This window comes from Nyctereutes procyonoides, unplaced genomic scaffold (assembly GCF_905146905.1).
Source record: "Nyctereutes procyonoides isolate TBG_1078 unplaced genomic scaffold, NYPRO_anot_genome, whole genome shotgun sequence".
Classification (NCBI taxonomy): Eukaryota; Metazoa; Chordata; class Mammalia; order Carnivora; family Canidae; genus Nyctereutes; species Nyctereutes procyonoides.
In genome coordinates this window covers 16,861,924-16,879,908 of record NW_026575121.1, presented here as the reverse complement: position 1 = coordinate 16,879,908, position 17,985 = coordinate 16,861,924, and the positions used below count along the sequence as shown (strand labels likewise).

Below are 17,985 nucleotides of genomic sequence, written 5' to 3'. Positions count from 1 at the left end.
CATTCTTCTGCATGTGGATGTCCAATCTTCCCAGCACCATTTATTGAAGAGACTGTCTTTCTTCTAGTGGATCGTCTTTCCTCCTTTATTGTATATTAGTTGAGCATAAAGTTCAGGGTCCACTTCTGGGTTCTCTGTTCTGTTCCATTGATCTATATGTCTGTTTTTGTGCCAGTACCACACTGTCTTGATGAACACAGCTTTGTAGTACAACCTGAAATCTGGCATTGTGATGCCCCCAGATATGGTTTTCTTTTTTTAAAATTCCCCTGGCTGTTTGGGATCTTTCCTGATTCCACACAAATCTTAAAATAATTTGTTCCAACTCTCTGAAGAAAGTCCATGGTATTTTGATAGGGATTGCATTATACGTGTAAATTGCCCTGGGTAACATTGACATTTTCACAATATTAATTCTGCCAATCCATGAGCATGGAATATTTTTCCATCTCTTTGTGTCTTCCTCAATTTCTTTCAGAAGTGTTCTGTAGTTTTTAGGGTATATTTTGAGAACCATTTGAATGGTAAATGGTTCTCCAACCTTTTATTTTCAGGTTGTAGGTGTCCTTCTGTCTAAAATGAGTCTCTTGTAGACAGCAAATAGATGGGTCCTGTTTTTTTATCCAGTCTGAAACTCTGCGCCTTTTGATGGGGTCATTAAGCCCGTTCACGTTCAGAGTTACTTGAACTTCTTCTTAAAGGGGAGTTTTAAGAGTCCCCCTTAAAATTTCTTGCAGAGCTGGTTTGGAGGTCACATATTCTTTCAGTTCCTGCCTGTCTTGGAAGCTCTTTATCTCTCCTTCCATTTTGAATGAGAGCCTTGCTGGATAAAGTATTCTTGGTTGCATGTTCTTCTCATTTAGGACCCTGAATATATCCTGCCAGCCCTTTCTGGCCTGCCAGGTCTCTGTGGAGAGGTCTGCTGTTACCCTAATATTCCTCCCCATGAAAGTCAGGGACTTCTTGTCTCTTGCTGCTTTAAGGATCTTCTCTTTATCTTTGGAATTTGCAAGCTTCACTATTAGATGTCGAGGTGTTGAACGGTTTTTATTGATTTTAGGGGGGGATCTCTCTATTTCCTGGATCTGAATGCCTGTTTCCCTTCCCAGATTGGGAAAGTTTTCAGCTAGGATTTGTTCAAATACATATTCTGGCCCTCTGTCCCTTTCGGCGCCCTCGGGAACCCCAATTAAACGTAGGTTTTTCTTCCTCAGACTGTCATTTATTTGCCTTAATCTGTCTTCATGGTCCCTTAATTGTCTGTCTCTTTTTTCCTCAGTTTCCCTCTTTGCCATCAACTTGTCTTCTATGTCACTCACTCGTTCTTCCACCACGTTAACACTCGTCGTTAGGACTTCTAGTTTGGATTGCATCTCATTCAATTGATTTTTAATTTCTGCCTGATTGGATCTAAATTCTGCAGTCATGAAGTCTCGTGAGGCCTTAATGCTTTTTTCTAGAGCCACCAGTAGCTGTATAATGGTGCTTCTGAATTGGCTTTCTGACATTGAAGTGTAATCCAGATTTTGTAACTCTGTGGGAGAGAGGGCTGTTTCTGATTCTTTCTTTTGAGGTGAGGTTTTCCTTCTAGTCATTTTGCTCAGTGCAGAGTGGCCAAAAACAAGTTGTATTGGAACACGGGGGAGTATCACTGGTCCGTCCAGCTGGTCTTCTGGGGGAGGGGCCTGCTGTGCTGATTTTCAGGTGTTAGCACTTGGGGGAGCTGCTCTGCCCCTGCCTGCTGCAGGGCTCAGCGGGGGTTGTTTACCCCGTGGGGCCCCAGGAGGAACAGCCGCAGTTGCTATGGCAACTCTGGAAGCCTGGATTCAGCCTCCGCAGGAACTACGGGGCTCGGGGCTCTCGGCTCTCCGTCCGCAGGGCCTGGAGGCTCCGGGGCGGGGCCGCTGATGTGCTCAGCTCGGGGCAGGAGCGTCCTCGCTGTCCTGGGCCCTCCCGGCCTCTGCCTGTCCCGGGGGAGGCCGGATCCTGGGCTGTGTCCCGGCGCCCTGTGCTCCGGGGCCTGCGCTGTGGGATTCGCGCTCCCGCCCTGCAGCTCCCTCCCTGGAGCGGCTCCCGAGCCCCTCCGAGCTGCTCCGGTCGGTCCCTCCGTGCGCGCTGCAGCCCTTAGGGAGCTCGGAGCACTCTCCTGCGCTCAGGTGTGTGTTAGTGTCCCAGGGAGCCCGAGGGCATCCCCGCCCTCCTGGGTCCTGCTCCACCTCCCTGCGAGCCCCTTTCCGCCCGCCCGGGAAGGTTGGTGCAGCTCCTGCTCCTCCGGGACGGGGCTCTCCTGTCCTGGGGACACTCGCCCCGGCCTCAGCCCGGCTCCTCGCGGGGCCCCTCCCCCTCGGAGGCCTTTTGTTCCTTTATCTCTTTTTCCCCGTCTTCCTACCTTGATAGAAGCGCGGACTCTTCTCACTGTAGCGTTCCAGCTGGTCTCTCTTTACATCTCAGGCTGAATTCGTAGATTTTCAGGATGGTTTGAAGGTTATCTAGGTAACTTGGTGGGGACAGGTGACTTGGGGACCCTGCTCTTCCGCCATCTTGCCCCTCCCTCCCTAGATTTGATTTTTTAATATAACAAGGAAATATAAGCTGTAAGCAAAAAAATCTTAGAAGAAAACATAATTTTTATTGGTTGACAACCTGTGCCTGACACCTGTGTTATACTTAAACATTTTTTTTATCCTTTAAAATTGAGTGGTTACTGGATAGATGGAGAGATAATATATATATATGTAATAAAGCAAACATATGAAAACAATAATTATTAGATTTAGGCATATATATTTATATGAGTGTTCACTGTACATTTTTTTCAACTTTTCTGCCTGAAACTTTTCATAATAAAATTTCGGAAATAAAAATCAGAATTCTCTGAGAAATTCTCTACAAGTAAATTTAAGGTAATATTAGAGGAGAATTAAATATTACATAAATTGATCTTCTCTGAGCATATCAAGTGTTTTGAGTATGTGAACTACTAGAACCTTTAATATGGGAACAAAGGCAAAAGAAAAAAAAAGATTAAATCTCCTTATTGCCTACAGCCCTTTGACAAGTCCTTGAAACAGGTAGAGTGACCTTCCTCTGCAAGCTCAACTGTCTTGATGTTGACACTTTGCTGAGGGCAAAAGGCAATTTTAGCCTGACCCCCAGGGTCCTGTGAGTCTACTTTAACATATAAAAATTCCTTTGGGAACTTATTTTGTCTCTACTTGCTAAGATACATGTTAGCAATCATCCTCTAGGCATATGGCTCAATGATATACATGTAAAGGGTTTCATGACCAAGAGTTTACTAAGCAGTAATAAATGACCTTTTCCTAATGATAGCTAGTCCCCTTAAGGTTCTGGAAACCTTGTTTCCAAAATATCTTGGAGGCTTGTGCTGTCCCTAACCCCCTCCCAACTTGACAGTATATAATCAATCACCTGTCACAACTCCAGTGCAGCTCTTTCTGCCCACTGGTCCTATGCTTTAATAAAACCACCATTTTGCCCCAAAGACGTCTCAAGAATTTTTTCTTGGCTCTTGGCTCCAAATTCTAACATTTCTTACATCACCTTCACACATTGCTGGTAGGAATATAAAATGGAACAACCACTTCAGGAAACAGTTTGGCATTATCTTAAAAATTTAAACATTTAACTACTGTGTAACTCAACTATTCCTATCCCAGGTATTCACCCTAGGAAATAAAAAAAAAAAAAAAAAACATATTTGACACAAGGATAGCAGCTCTACAAATAAGAGCCAAACATCAGAGAAAACACAAATATCTATTAACATGTGATGGGTAAACAGTTTACTGAAAGGAATATTCATCAGCAATAAAAAGGAATGAGGTATTTATACATGTAGCAATACAAATGAACTTTAAAATCATTATGCTGAGGGAAAAAGGCTAGGCAAATGTACATATTCTATGTCTGCAGAAAATTCAAACTAATCTACAGAGACAGAAAGCATATCAGTGGTTGCCATTGGGCAGGGTGAAGAGAAGAAAGGATGGATTACAAAAAGGCACAAAGAAGCTTTTGAGGATAATAGAAACATTTATTACCAAGGATGCATATGTTGAGAATTGCCAAGTTTTGCACTCTAAATATGTGTACTTCAATGGACTTCCACTAGACCAAAATTATAAAAAATGGCATAGGTTGGGCTTTTCAATACCATTAGAAGCATTATACAGTAATGTGAAGGACTTTATAATAAAAAACTTATATGCACAGGGCTTTCCTTGTGTAGAATGTCTGTCTAATGGGTATCATTTCCAAATAACCTTCATGGGCATGGGTCTTATTAGGTATGCCAGTTTTGGGCTTTGTGGTTGTGCAATTTGAGTCCTCACAGAGGATTCCATCCATCCCAGGCTTGTTTTAATGCACTGCTGTTTCCATCTCAAAATTTTTCATAATTTTTATTTTTATTTATTTTTAAAGATTTACTTATTTATTATTTGGTGTGAGGGGGGAGGGCAGAGGGAGAGAAAGAGAGGGAATCTCAAGCAGACTTCCAGCTGACATAGGGCCTGATATGGTACTCAATCCGAAGATGTCAAGATCATAACCTGAGTGGAAATCAAGAGTGCAGTGCTTAACCAACTGAGCCACCCAGATGCCCCTCTTCATAATTTTTAAACAAGAGGCTTTTCATTGTCATTTGCCACTGCACTTGGCCAATTATGTAGCCAGTTCAGTCCCAGATCATAGAATCTTCATGGAGGCAAATAAAAGAACGAAGCCACAGAGTACATCTGTACTCAAGGCATCTGTATCCATGTTTTAGAAATTCTACAAGGGACAAGATATGGGAACTTAGATGGCACAGTGTGGATTTTTTTTTTTGTATCATTGGCAGAATAGAGTGTTTATAGACCCAAAGTACATGCTAAACATAGACTTTCCTGATGAAACCAGGAAAGAAGAACTATTCGAGCTCTCAAAAGTTAATGAGAAACTTTTAGTCGGTCAGATTTCTTTCACTTTTTTTTTCTGTCTATATCAGGATATAAATTATACCTCATTCCCTGATATGTGCTCAGTAGTTATAGGCCATCTCTAAGAGTTATTTGAGCATGATGACGTACATGTTATTTGCTATGGGGCTCTGCAGAGACAAACATGTTAAACCATCCTCCACAGATGTTTATTACACCACAATTGCAGAAACAGCCATGCACTGTACTAAATTTCCAAATATAAAGCAGAAACAGAGAACGATTGTAAGAGTACTGATGTTATTCAATCTCCTCCCTCCTCTTTTTTTTTTTTTTTTTTTTTTACCAACAGACATGATGAACATCAACAAAGTGATCCCTGCACTGTCAACAAGTGGAGCTGATTAATAATGTATCCCTAGGTAACTTGCTGGGATTTCTTTGTGAAACAAAAGCTTACCTGCTCTGTTTCCTCTCCCACTTTAAAAGCTTCAGGTTTTTGCATATCACTGAGTAGAGGCCAAGAAAAAGCCCTTGCCTTAGCTACAGAAACTGAGAAGAAAAATAAAAGTCCTGGGTCACTTGCTTGATGTCTTATAGCTAGATGCAGCTGCCTTTTATAGCCTGTTTATTAAAAAAAAGTTCTAAGACTTTGCTGAGCTATGAAACGTCTTGTTCACCACAGAAAAAATAAACAAAAATTCAGGACCTGAAAGCAAAAAGTAGGTGAGGAGGTGTTTGCATTAGTAACTATGAAATGGGCTTGCAGGATGGGTAGATGTATAATAATGGTCATCATACTGCATATTTCAGCTCATAGGCAAATTGTTCATATCATTGAAGAGACTACTGTAAACACATTATTACAGGTTTGAATCAGAACTCGGAGGATGGAGGATGCGATATGTCAACAAGCACAGTAGATTATTGTAAAAGAGTCATGTCAAGTGGCCTGAGCATTTCATCAAAATGAGTTTTATGCCTTAAATACTGACAATTTGTTCCATCCATGGTACAAGGATGACCCTGAGCTGATTATTGGTCGGTTGACTGCCTGAGGAGTATCTCATCTCAAAATTTGCATTAGCACACAGCTCAAGAAATTTGACTCTGTCCTGGAATATCCTAGATCCAAAGTCTAAGGCAAACCAAGAAAATTACTAGACTAATTCAGGGATTCCAGGTTCCAAGCCAGGATTCCTCAGCCATATTCAGTCATGACCTTCAGGCTCACATGATCACGAAATATCTCATATGATTTCAATTGCTGTAGTTACTTTTAAAACCCATTTCAGTGAATGCTCTATAAATTAAAATAATATATCACACAGATTAACTGAAACCCCTAACTCAAGTTAAATGTGGCCACACTGCTGAAGTGGACATTATTCATATTTTCAACTTTGTCACTGAGTTTTGGCAGTCACTCTTTTCAAACTTTACTTTTATCACATTGAGTTTTATCCCACAATCTTGAAGTACATACACTATCTCCCTCCCTCAACCCCAACAAAAAAAAGCAAAGGAGGAAAAGATGTAGAATTAAATTTGCCTTCCTAAAAGGCAGGAACTGTTCATCCTACCTAGGTATAAGGCTATAATAGAAGTCTGCTTAGCTATCTTTCTGGTAAGATCACAGAGAGGAAAAAAATTTCAGAATGCCAGAATAATAAAGTCCTTAGAAGAAAGCTATTCTAAGTCCTGCTTCTACTCTAAAGGCAAAGATTTTCATTTTCACAATAATACTATTTTGTGGAATAGGAGTGCAAGTGAGAAAAATACATACTTAAAAAAGCAAGCACATAATAACATAATTTTACATTTATTTGGAAAAGGGCGACGTCCTAATAAAATCTCTATTTTTTTATACTGACCCCACCTTAGTGTTGTCTATACCAATTTCTCAGCCTTGGCACTGTTGTTATTTTGAGCCAGATGATTATTTGTCTTGTACATTCCAGAGCATTTAACAGCATCCCTGGTCTCTACCTATTATATGCCAGCAGCAGCAATCCATAATCCACAACTCATGACAATTAGAAATGTCCCCAGACATTGCCAAGTGGCTCCTTGGGGGGGCAAAATCACCCCTGGTTGAGAGAACCACTGCCCTAAATGATACTGCCTAGAATAACAAATGTCATAGTCTCCTCACACAGCCTCTGTATATAGTGTTTTCTCTTCCTGGCTTGATCTTTTTCAGATACACACACACACACACACACACACACACACACACACACACCTCTTTCAGATTTTTAAATATGACTTTTTAAGGGAAATGTTAAAATTTAAAAGCTATATTTCCTTATTTGAATTCAACCAATATTTACTAAACACTATATGCAGAGCAGTGTGCTATTCATTAAATAAGTTATAAAAGTGAATAAAGAAAATTCTCTTCCAAAAAGGGTTTGCAATCTATTAAAGAGGGATTCAAATTACTGGAACACATTGCAAAGTAAAGTAGCACCATCAGAGGGGAAAGATGGTGAGGAAATTAAAAGAAGATATGACACCTAGGCTGTTGCTCAAACAATCTCCTCAGGGCTCCTTGTCGAGTGCTGTGCCCCAGCCCTGCCCTGCTTCTTGAGGACATATTTAAAAGCTTCTGAATATAATATCTCCCCAAACCACCTTTTCATTTTTAGGAGTGTTAAGAGACATAGAAGCACCACAGATTTCCCTCAAGTGACAATAGATTTTGGGGTACCTAGGTGGCTCAGTCGGTTACATGTCTGCCTTCTTTTGGCTCAGATCATGATCCCAGGGTCCCGGGATAGAGCCACACAGGGCTCCCTTCTCAGCGGGAAATCTGCTTCTTCTCTGCCTACCGCTTCCCCTGTTTGTGCGCGCTCTCTCTCTCTCTCTTTCTGTCAAATAAATAAAAAAAAGCTTTACAAAAATTTTAAAATGTGACATTAAATTTCAAGGCACTTAATCAGAGGTGTGTGGTTATTCATCACTATTCAGTGTTAATACTCTTACCTCACGTTCCCTGCAGATGACTATTTGCTCTTCACAGAACTTTGGTAATTAACTGAGAGAATTACTAACTTCATTCTGTAGGAAAGAACTAAAGACCCAGAAAAACTCAGATTTTTTTTGACTGCTGTGAGAATTAACTTACATTCTCCTTTAAAAACTTAACTTACATTCTCCTTTACAAACCTAATATTGTCAGCTTAAAGGTGGATTAAAAGTTATATTCTTAAAAAAAAGTTATATTCTAATGAGTTTTTTATTGAAAGATTTTATTTTTTTTAAGATTTTTAATTTATTTACTCATGAGAAACTCAGAGACAGAGGTGGAGACATGGACAGAGGGAGAAGCAGGCTCCCTGCAGGGAGCCCAATGTGGGACTCCATATTATATTATATTATATTATATTATATTATATTATATTATATTATAGACACTTATATCAAGGACCCCGGGATCATGGCCTGAGCCAAAGGCAGATGCTCAACCACTGAACCACCCAGGTACCTCTAAATATTTTATTTATTTATTTGGGAGAGAGAATGAGAGAAAGCACAAGCAGGGGGGAGGAGCAGAGGGAGAGGGAGAAGCAGACTCCCCACCGAGCAGGGAGCCCAGTTTTGGACTGTATGAGTTAATTTAATGGTGGGGCAAGTATAGTGGAGAAATGCAGTAGCTCCCAACATGTTGACCTTATACCAAGTCACAGAGTGGCAGTATGTAGAATATTTTGACAGGAAAATCATCAGAAAAGACGACAACCTCATCCATGTAATAATCATGGATGATGAGATCAGGGGCAGTGGGTTAACTGCAGGCTTCTTTGGTATTTTGATAGCGTTCAAGAAGGTATTTAAAAAAACTTTTCTAAATTTTGAAATAATTTTGGCTTATGGAAAAGTAGTACAGAGTTTAAGGCACAGATGTGTGCCTTAATGTTAACATTTAATATAATTTTGAATAATTGTGTGAATAATTAATATTGATAGAATACCATTAAACTACAGACATTATTTGCATCTCTTTTGTTTTCTCTCTGTATTGTTTTTTTGTCTGGACCAGGATCCTACGTTGCTTCTAGTTGTCATGCCTTCTTAATGTCCTCAAACTTGTCACAGCTCCTTAGTCTTGGTCTTTCATGACTTTAACATGATTGAAAAACATTAATCAGTTATTTTCTCCCTTAAAAATATCCCTTAATTTTGGTTTCTCTTATGTTTTCTCATGATTATATTAAGGACACTCTTTTTTGGCAAGAATACCACAAAAATAAAGTAATTACTTTCTCAGAACATCATATTAGAAAAAAATAAATAAATTAATGACAATATATCTCATTACTTATGATCAATATTGTATCTGCCCAGATTTGTCTGCTATAAAATTAGTAGAACCTTCAGAAGAAACACTGCCCTATGAACACATCAGTTTTAGCCAGTGAACCCATTTTGAACTTCTGACTCCCAGAACCATAAAAAAAAAATTTTTTGCATTGTTTTAGACTACTGAGTTTGTGGTAATTTGTTATAGTATCAATAGGAAACTGATACAGTACCCTATTATTCGTTAAAATAAAGATATCCAGTTTGTTAGATATCAGAAGAAAAGGTATTTGTATTAATCAGAGTTTATGTTCTTTGAAAAATAATTTGACCTAACACTCTGAAAAACGAAGAAGCTCTAATTCCATAGACCACAGTAGGCTGGAAACTACAGACTTTGGATCTGAAAATGTCAGCATTTACATTTGCTTTTAATTCTATGATTAGCCAGCTCCAGAATCAACAGAGCCATAGTACATCCTCAAAGACATAAAAATCAGGAAAAACTTTTCAACTCAGTTGGGTAAATTAATGAAGTAGAGAGTACATGAAGTGAAATCCAGATTTCATTGTAATGAAGAAATTTTAGAAAACCATTCAAGGTTATCTAACTAAATTCTTTGCCTTGAATTTAACTGAATAACATCTTCCACATATAATTTATTTTTTCTGCAACCAAATATATGTGTTCGCATGCATGCATCTGCCTACATACGTATATATTCATAGAGGATTAAATACGGAGTTAATGAGGTTTTTTAAAAAATTTTATTTATTTATTTATTTGAGAGAGGGAGCAGGAGGGGTAGGAACAGAGGGAGAGGGACAGATTCTGCCCTGAGTGGGGCTCAATCCCACAACTCTGAGATCATGACCTAAGCCCAAATCAAGAATTGGAGGATTAATTTACTAAGCCACCCAGTCACCCCTGGAGATAATGTTTTAATTTCATTAAAACAATAGGTATTGGGGATCCCTGGGTGGCTCAGTGGTTTAGCACCTGCCTTTGGCCCACGGTGTGATCCTGGAGTCCCTGGATTGAGTCCCGCGTCAGGCTCCTGGCATAGAGCCTGCTTCTCCCTTTCTCTCTCTCTCTCTCTTTCTCTATCATGAATAAATAAATAAAATCTTAAAAAATAAAAAAAAACATTAAGTATTACATAAGTATTTTCTGTTGATGGGAAACATGATGTCGATAACAATGAGAAAAATATTCACATTATTCTTATTTTTTTTCCCTTGGACCACTGTAGCCATTCTTTAATATCAATTTGATTTTCTCTGGGTTCATTTTTCAAAATATCGACTTTTTTTAACTTCAGCTTTATCGAGATATAATTGACATATAATCTTGTGTAGGTTTAACATATACAATGTGATAATTTGACACATATATATATTGCAAAATGATTATCACAATAAAGTTAGTTAACACATTCATCACTTCACAGAGTTATCCTGTGTGTGTGTGGTGAGAACAATTAAGGTCTACTCTCTTAGCAACTTTCAAGTATACAACACAGTATTATTAACTATAGTTACTTGAATCCCAAGCGCTTATTCATCTTATAACATAAAAATGAAAATTTGCATCATTTTATCAACATCTCCCTAGTTCCGCCATACCCCAGACCCTGGCAATCACCAACCTACTCTCTATTTCTATAACCTTGGCTTTTAAGATTCCACATGTAAGTGATACCAGGTAGTTTTTATCTTTCTGTGTCTGACTTATTTTACTTAGCAACTGACTATGTTATCCATGTTATCACAAATAGCAGGATTTCCTAAATTTTTGTAGCTAAGAAATACTCTATCATAAATGCATGCATATTATACCTACATATGTATACATATATATATACACACACATATGTATATATACATATCACATTTTTTTTTATCCATTCATCCTCCAACAGACATTTAGGTTGTTTCCATGTCTTGGTTATTATGAATAATGCTACAATGAACATGAGAATGAAGATATCTCATCAAATTTCATTTCCTTCTGGGATATACACCCAGAACTGGGATTGTTGAATCATAAGGTAGTCCCATTTTTAATTTCTTGAGAAACCTTCATACTGTTTTCTATAGTTGCTAAACTAATTTATACATCCGCCAACAGTGCATGCGAATTCCTTTTTCTCTACCACACTATTCTTAAACATTTCATAAATTTTTCCCTTTTCTTGGATATTAATTGAAAAAGTCATATACTTCTGTGGTTACAGGAGTACTGTTTTCACTTTGGATATATCCTTTATAATCTTACTTTTGCTGTTCTTCTTGACTGGGGCATAAAATTAAAGCTTGAATTTACTCTCTTGACTATTTCTCATAAAAAATAAATCATTACTCTTTTAAGTTTACAATTTTTAATTGTTGCTATTAGGTATCTAGATTTTGAAAGTACTCCCAAGCAGTTATCTCATTTTGGTAAAATAAATTTAATTTCAGTAATACTGCTTAAATTTAGAAAATTCTAACGGATGTCTTTTGGTATTGAATGAAATATAGTTTCTTTACATTGACTTAATTCATTTCAATTTATTTCCTTACAAAAAAAATCTGCAGTGCAAAACAGAAGCTAAAATAAGACCAGATGATAAAGGTGATGATTCAGATAAATCTTTTAAATCCTACTTCATTTAGAACATTATCAAATCAAGAAACACTCTTATTTTTTCCTTAGTTCCTAAAATACAATTGGGAAAACAAGAATTTTCTTATCAATTTTAGAGAACTCAAATGAATATCCTTATTTTCTAAAAATATATTTTGCTTCTCAGAATACAATGCAAGAAAGATTTTGTTTGTAACCTTTATATTATCATATATAAAATGATCATAAAAATCTATATTAATTTCTGTTATCAGTCATGGAATAAAACATTTCTGAGTGATAAACATAACCAATATGTAAAAATAAACAATAAGATACAGAGAAGATAGCTGGAAGTGTTATTAAGCTTTTGGCTAGACTTTGCTTAGGGTAACACAGGCCAAGAATGGCAATAATAAACTGTACTAAGGCAGCCCAACATGTCAGGCTGAAGCCTGATGAATGAGATGGAAACACAAGGCACCACTGAGCATGCTTTGCTTACACTGATTTAAGTGTAAGAGATGAAACTTAGAAAAGTAAAGCTTTCCCTTAGGCAGGGAAAGAGATGCATGAGTGCTTCTCCAGGGGATGGGTAGCTGCCAGTCTAGAAAACAAGCTAACTAGTGTACCAGTCACAGCCAAGAAAGCCAGGAAGCTTTGCCAGGCAGGCAAGGATGATTAATATTCAACCATTTATTCACCCACCGGGACACATTCACACTTCAGATAGCAAAAGTTGAACACAAAAGCAATTTTTTCCCCTTTGCAGTCTTTTGTGATGGCTTGATTGTTAACTAGCTTGCTTAGTGATCATGGTGATCAAATTACCCATATTGTCATCACTTTATTTATCCTCTCATATTCTGTAAATATACCATTGAATTGTTGGTGATTTGTTTCCTGTTAAATATTCTATATTATAAGCTCAAATTTTTAGAACCTTGTAGTGCCTTCACATGCTTCTTGTTCTAAATTACCTTAGAAAATTAACAGGAAGCACAGCTCTCTTAGAAGCTCAGGGACACTTTATATTTCCCAACATCAATGAGAAAACTGGTACCCAAAAACATAGCTACAAATTCAGGAGGTTAAGCAAAGGTGATAGGGGACCTTCATTTATTTGTCATGCTACCCTTCCTGTGTCTTATTTGCTTAACATTGCTCTATTGTTATTAGAACCCCTACAGTTAGGTAGAAATAAATCATAATTAACATTAAATACTTACCTTTTGGGGAAGAGGATGCCTAGGTGAGTCTGGCGCAGATTAAGCCTTCCACGAGAGTCTAATTAGAGTATTACTTATTCTCTAGCTACTACTTGCAATTATTCAACATAATCTTTGATTATCAGCTTATTTCAACATCTAAAAATACTAAGGTACAGTTTGGAGAGGTCTTTTTGAGATTAGCTCCTATACTTCCCTGAAACAATTAGGGAAGTAAAATTAAGGAAAAACCAAGATTGTCTTCCTTGGATGATTTAGAACACAAAATGCTACCTCTATTTCTGTAGCACAATTCTTTTACTGAAGTTCATGATATGATAAGATTCACAAGACTTAGGAAATTATATCCAGACTACTTTTATGAATAACTGTGTACTTAAAACTTCTGTGTCCTTTGTAACATCTGGGAAATGTTGCAAGAATTTTTAGAATTCTTTGAATCCACTAGTCTATAAAATGCACAGAATGTAATAAGATCCAATAAAAATATACCAGTAGCAGTCAAAAAGGGGAGTTACAACTCTATGCCTTAAATCATAAAATATAGTCACCAAAACAAGGAACGGAAGGTTCTGGGTTTGCATAGCGCTCAGTTCCTTCCACTGCTCCCATCCCTGCCAAAACAGACTGAAAAAAATAAGTGAAAAACATACTCATTAATATCTTTCAATTTTCTGAATTTGGAGGAAAAATGGTTAATAATGAGAAAGGTCAAGGGGCAAGATTTCATGCTTAGAAGCTCTAACATACCACACTTTGTGAACTATAGCAGAGATAAGAGGGGTATCTAGGGCTTCCTATTCTCCAGGACATTGTACTATCAGAGAAAGAGATGAGGAAGGTTATAAAGGGACCAATGATTAATACTTTTCTTTTTCTTTTTTTTAAAGATTTTATTTATTTATTCATGAGCGACACAGAGAGAGAGGCAGAGACACAGCCAGAGGGAAAAGCAGGCTCCTCACAGGGGGCCTGATGTGGAACTCAATCCCTGGACCGAGATCACGCCCTGAGCCAAAGGCAGATACTCAACCACTGAGCCACCCGGGCGTCCTACACCTTTCTATTTCTTAATCAGATTCTGAATCTGTCAAAAAATAAGGCAAAAGAATCAGTCTATGGAAACAAAAAGTTATCCCTGCTAGTGATAAAATGGCATAGGAGGATGTAGCAAGAGTTGCAAGGTAGTGAGCAGGCTTCCTAATTCTAGGGTATTGATTTAGATTCACTAGCCCATGCAATAACAACCAGAGTTGGAAATCTGAAGACTTCCTCCTGTGAAGTCTCACCCTTGTAAAAGTTAACAGGATCTAAGAGTAGACCAGTGCTCATGCTTCTTATAAGTACCTTGGTTCCCAAAAGGAAAGAGTGACTTGTCTACATGCATGTCTATTTCTGTGGCCCAAACACCAAGCAAAACTCCTTCCAGCTCATTTCCAAAAGTAGTGGATAAAGGTGGTCTACTTAGGGGAAATGTCCTCTTGGTAAAAGCTAGAGAATTGAGGACTAAGCTCCCTTCCAACTAAGATTATTCTCCTGTCTGCACAGAGTGGGTTCTGCTAACAGAAAAGTAATTGAGTCTTAGAAGAAAGATCAAAGTCTCACATAAATGCAGTCTCATCCCAGCTCTCTTTATAGACCCCAGAAATGCCAGGTCTCAAGAAAAGGAACAGAAAAAAGTGGTGAGTGGAGTAAGGAAAGGCAGATTGGTCCCAAATAATGTAAGTATCAAAGGAACATCTCCCACATTTCATTGGAACAAATAAAATGTTTGCATAAATATGCCTATATCAGAGAGATAAATGAAAATTAACTTTTGCAAACATACTATAAACACACGTGAATGAAAGAATGAACCAAGAATGAAAGAAAAACAACAAATGCAGAAGAGAGACAACGAACTCTGCACAGGAAAAAGTATCATCTAAGAAATAAAAGCAGCAATACATAAGTGGAGAAACACCAAAAAATTGACATAATATAAAAAGAGCTCAAAATTGTATAATTAAAAACTCCAAATTAGATGAAAACATATGGACACATATGGAAACATCCAGGACTTAGGGAAACAAATACAGAAATAAATAGTTTCATTACAAATATATTGCCTAAGTCTAAAAGAAAGTGATGAGTAGAATAGATGTGGATAAATAAGAAAAGATTTAACAGAACCATAATGGGTAGGAAAAAAAAGTCAAGAATAAAGAAATGACCAATGAGGAGGTGAAAATTAAAGCAGGCAAAAATGATTCAACATAAAGATAATATCTTTCAAATAATGATTATAAGGAAAATGGATCTTAAATATAGGAAGAAGAAATGACTAGACAGATTAAGAATATACAATATCTCCCCAGAATCCTGATAAAAACAAGTATGTAAATTATGGCTAACTATTGAACTATAAGGATAAAAAAGGTGGAAGCAATTCAAGATGGCAGCAGAGGAAGACCCTGGAGTCACTTCCTTCTATGGATACATCAAATTTACAGCTACATTCAGGGCAATTCTCTCTGAAAAAGACCTATAAAGTAGATGAACAGCTCCTCCACAACAAAAAATAAAAAGGCTACATCAAGATGGGTAGGAGAGGCAGAGACATGGTCTTGCCAAAAACTCTACCCACCAGTGCCACACCTATAAATGGGAGGGATCTCACAAATGTAGAGCATATTCCTGAGGAGTGAAGGGTTCAAGCACCATATCAGGTACTTCAAATCATGGGAAATACACAGAAAGATGAGCCCTCAAAATGTCTGGGTTTGAAAACCCATGGAACTTATATCCAGGGAACACCAAGAGCTATGAAAAACTGATACTGCATTCTTAAGGGGCTTGAGCACAGACTTACTTATCCTAGGACCTAGCACAAAAGTAGCAAGTTGCAAAGTACCTCAACCACATGTGAAGGAGATTACTGGCTAACCTTAAAACATCTTCTGGAGGAGTAGGAGTCTGTTGGAACTCTCTCCAGGGATGGAGGCACTGGTAGGCACCATTTCTTACAGGCTCCCTCTACCTTCATAGCACTGCATGCCCCAAGCTAGGGCTTCCTGGGGCCCCACCCTGCTAAGCCTGGCAGGTGGGAGAACCCAGGCCATGTGTTCCCCCATGGCCCTTCCCTGTTAAATCCAGTTGGCAGGCAAACCCTGGCCTGGCATTCTCCTGTGGTCCCACCAAGGCTGGTGGGTCCATTTAGTCCACAGAATGGATACCCATTGAATGCCCAGTTCTGATGGCCAGAGAAACTTGTATTTCTGGGCCCCATGGGACTGAAATAATTTGAGACACAGTTCTTGGCAGGCTATAATCCCCAAGGCACTGCACAGACAGCAGACTGAAACATCCCTCTGTCTTCCTGTGACCATTCCTTAAAGACTGGGAGAGATAGCTGTTTCACCTATTGCATAAAAATAAACAGAGAAAGCCAAGTAAAATAAGGAAACGGAAGAATATGTTCCAAATGAAAGAACAAGATAAAACTCCAGGGAAAAAACCTTAGTGAAATGGAGATAAATAATTGACCTGATAAAGAGTTCAAAGTAATGGTCATAAAAATACTCACTCATCTCAGGAGAAGAATAGATGAACCCAGGGAGAGCTTCAACAAACAGATAAAAAATATAGGTAAGTACCAAGTCACAAAGCTGAAGAAAACAATAACTGAAATAAAAAAATAGGTTAGAAGGGTTCAACAGGAAACTAGATGAAGCAAAGGAAAGGATCAATGACCTGGAAGATAGGTTAGTGGAATTTACTTAAACAGAACAACAAAAAGTAAAACGAATTTTTTAAAAAATAATTTAAAAAAATTTAAAAATAGTTTAAGGGATCTCTAGGACAATGCCAAGTGGAACAACATTTGGATTATAGGGGTCCAAAAGGAGAAGAGGGAGAGAAATAAACAGAAAATTTATTTGAAGAAATAATGGTTGAAAACTTGCTTAACCTGGGGAAGAAGGAAAAAGACATCCTGATCCAGGAAGTCCGGAGAGTTCCAAAAACATGAACCCAAAGAGATGTACATTAAGATACATTATAATTAAAAGGTCAAAAGTTGAACATAAAGAGAGAGTCTTAAAAGCAGCGAGAGAAAAACAACTTATTATATACAAGGAAACCACCATTAAAATATAAACAGATTTTTAAGCAGAAATTTGCTATTTAGAAGACAATCACATTATATATTCAAAGTGTTGAAAGCAACAAACTTCCAACTAAGAATACTCTACCCAGCAAGGTTTCATTCAGAACTGAAGGAGAGGTAGAGTTTTCCATAGAAGTAAAAATTAAAGTTCACCACCACTAAATCACCCTTATGATAAATGTTGAAGGGACTTTCTTGAAAAGAGACGGCACTAACTGGCAACATAAAAACATATGAAAGTAAAAATCTTACTGGTAAAAGTAAATATATAGTTAGGATAGTGGACTAATGATCACTTGCAAGCTAACATAAAGGTTAAAAGACAGAAGTAGTAAAAACAACTATAACTACAACAATTTATTAATGAGCATAAAAAAATAAAGAGATATAAAATGTGACATCAAAAACAAAAAATAAGAGAGGGGGAATATCATGCTTCTGGAATTTCAAACTATATTACAAAGCTATGGTAATCAAAATAGCATGATATTGGTATAAAAACAGCCACATAGATCAATGGAACAAAAAAGAGCTCAGAAATCAACCCATGCATATACGACCAACTAATTTACAACAAAGGAGGCAAGAATATACAACAGGGAGAGGACAGCCTCTTCAACAAATAGTGTTGGAAAACTGGACAGCCATATGCAAAAGAATGAAGTTGGACTAACATCTTATACAGTACACAAAAATTAACCCAAATGGATTAAAGACTTGAATATAAGACCAGAAACTATAAAACTGCTAGAA

At 37.7% G+C, this 17,985-nt stretch overlaps 1 pseudogene; it reads left to right on the top strand.

The window, feature by feature from the left end:
* The first annotated feature begins 5,084 nt into the window (after positions 1-5,084).
* Positions 5,085-17,985, top strand: part of LOC129516437 (peroxynitrite isomerase THAP4-like) — a 31,434-nt pseudogene continuing 18,533 nt past the window's right edge.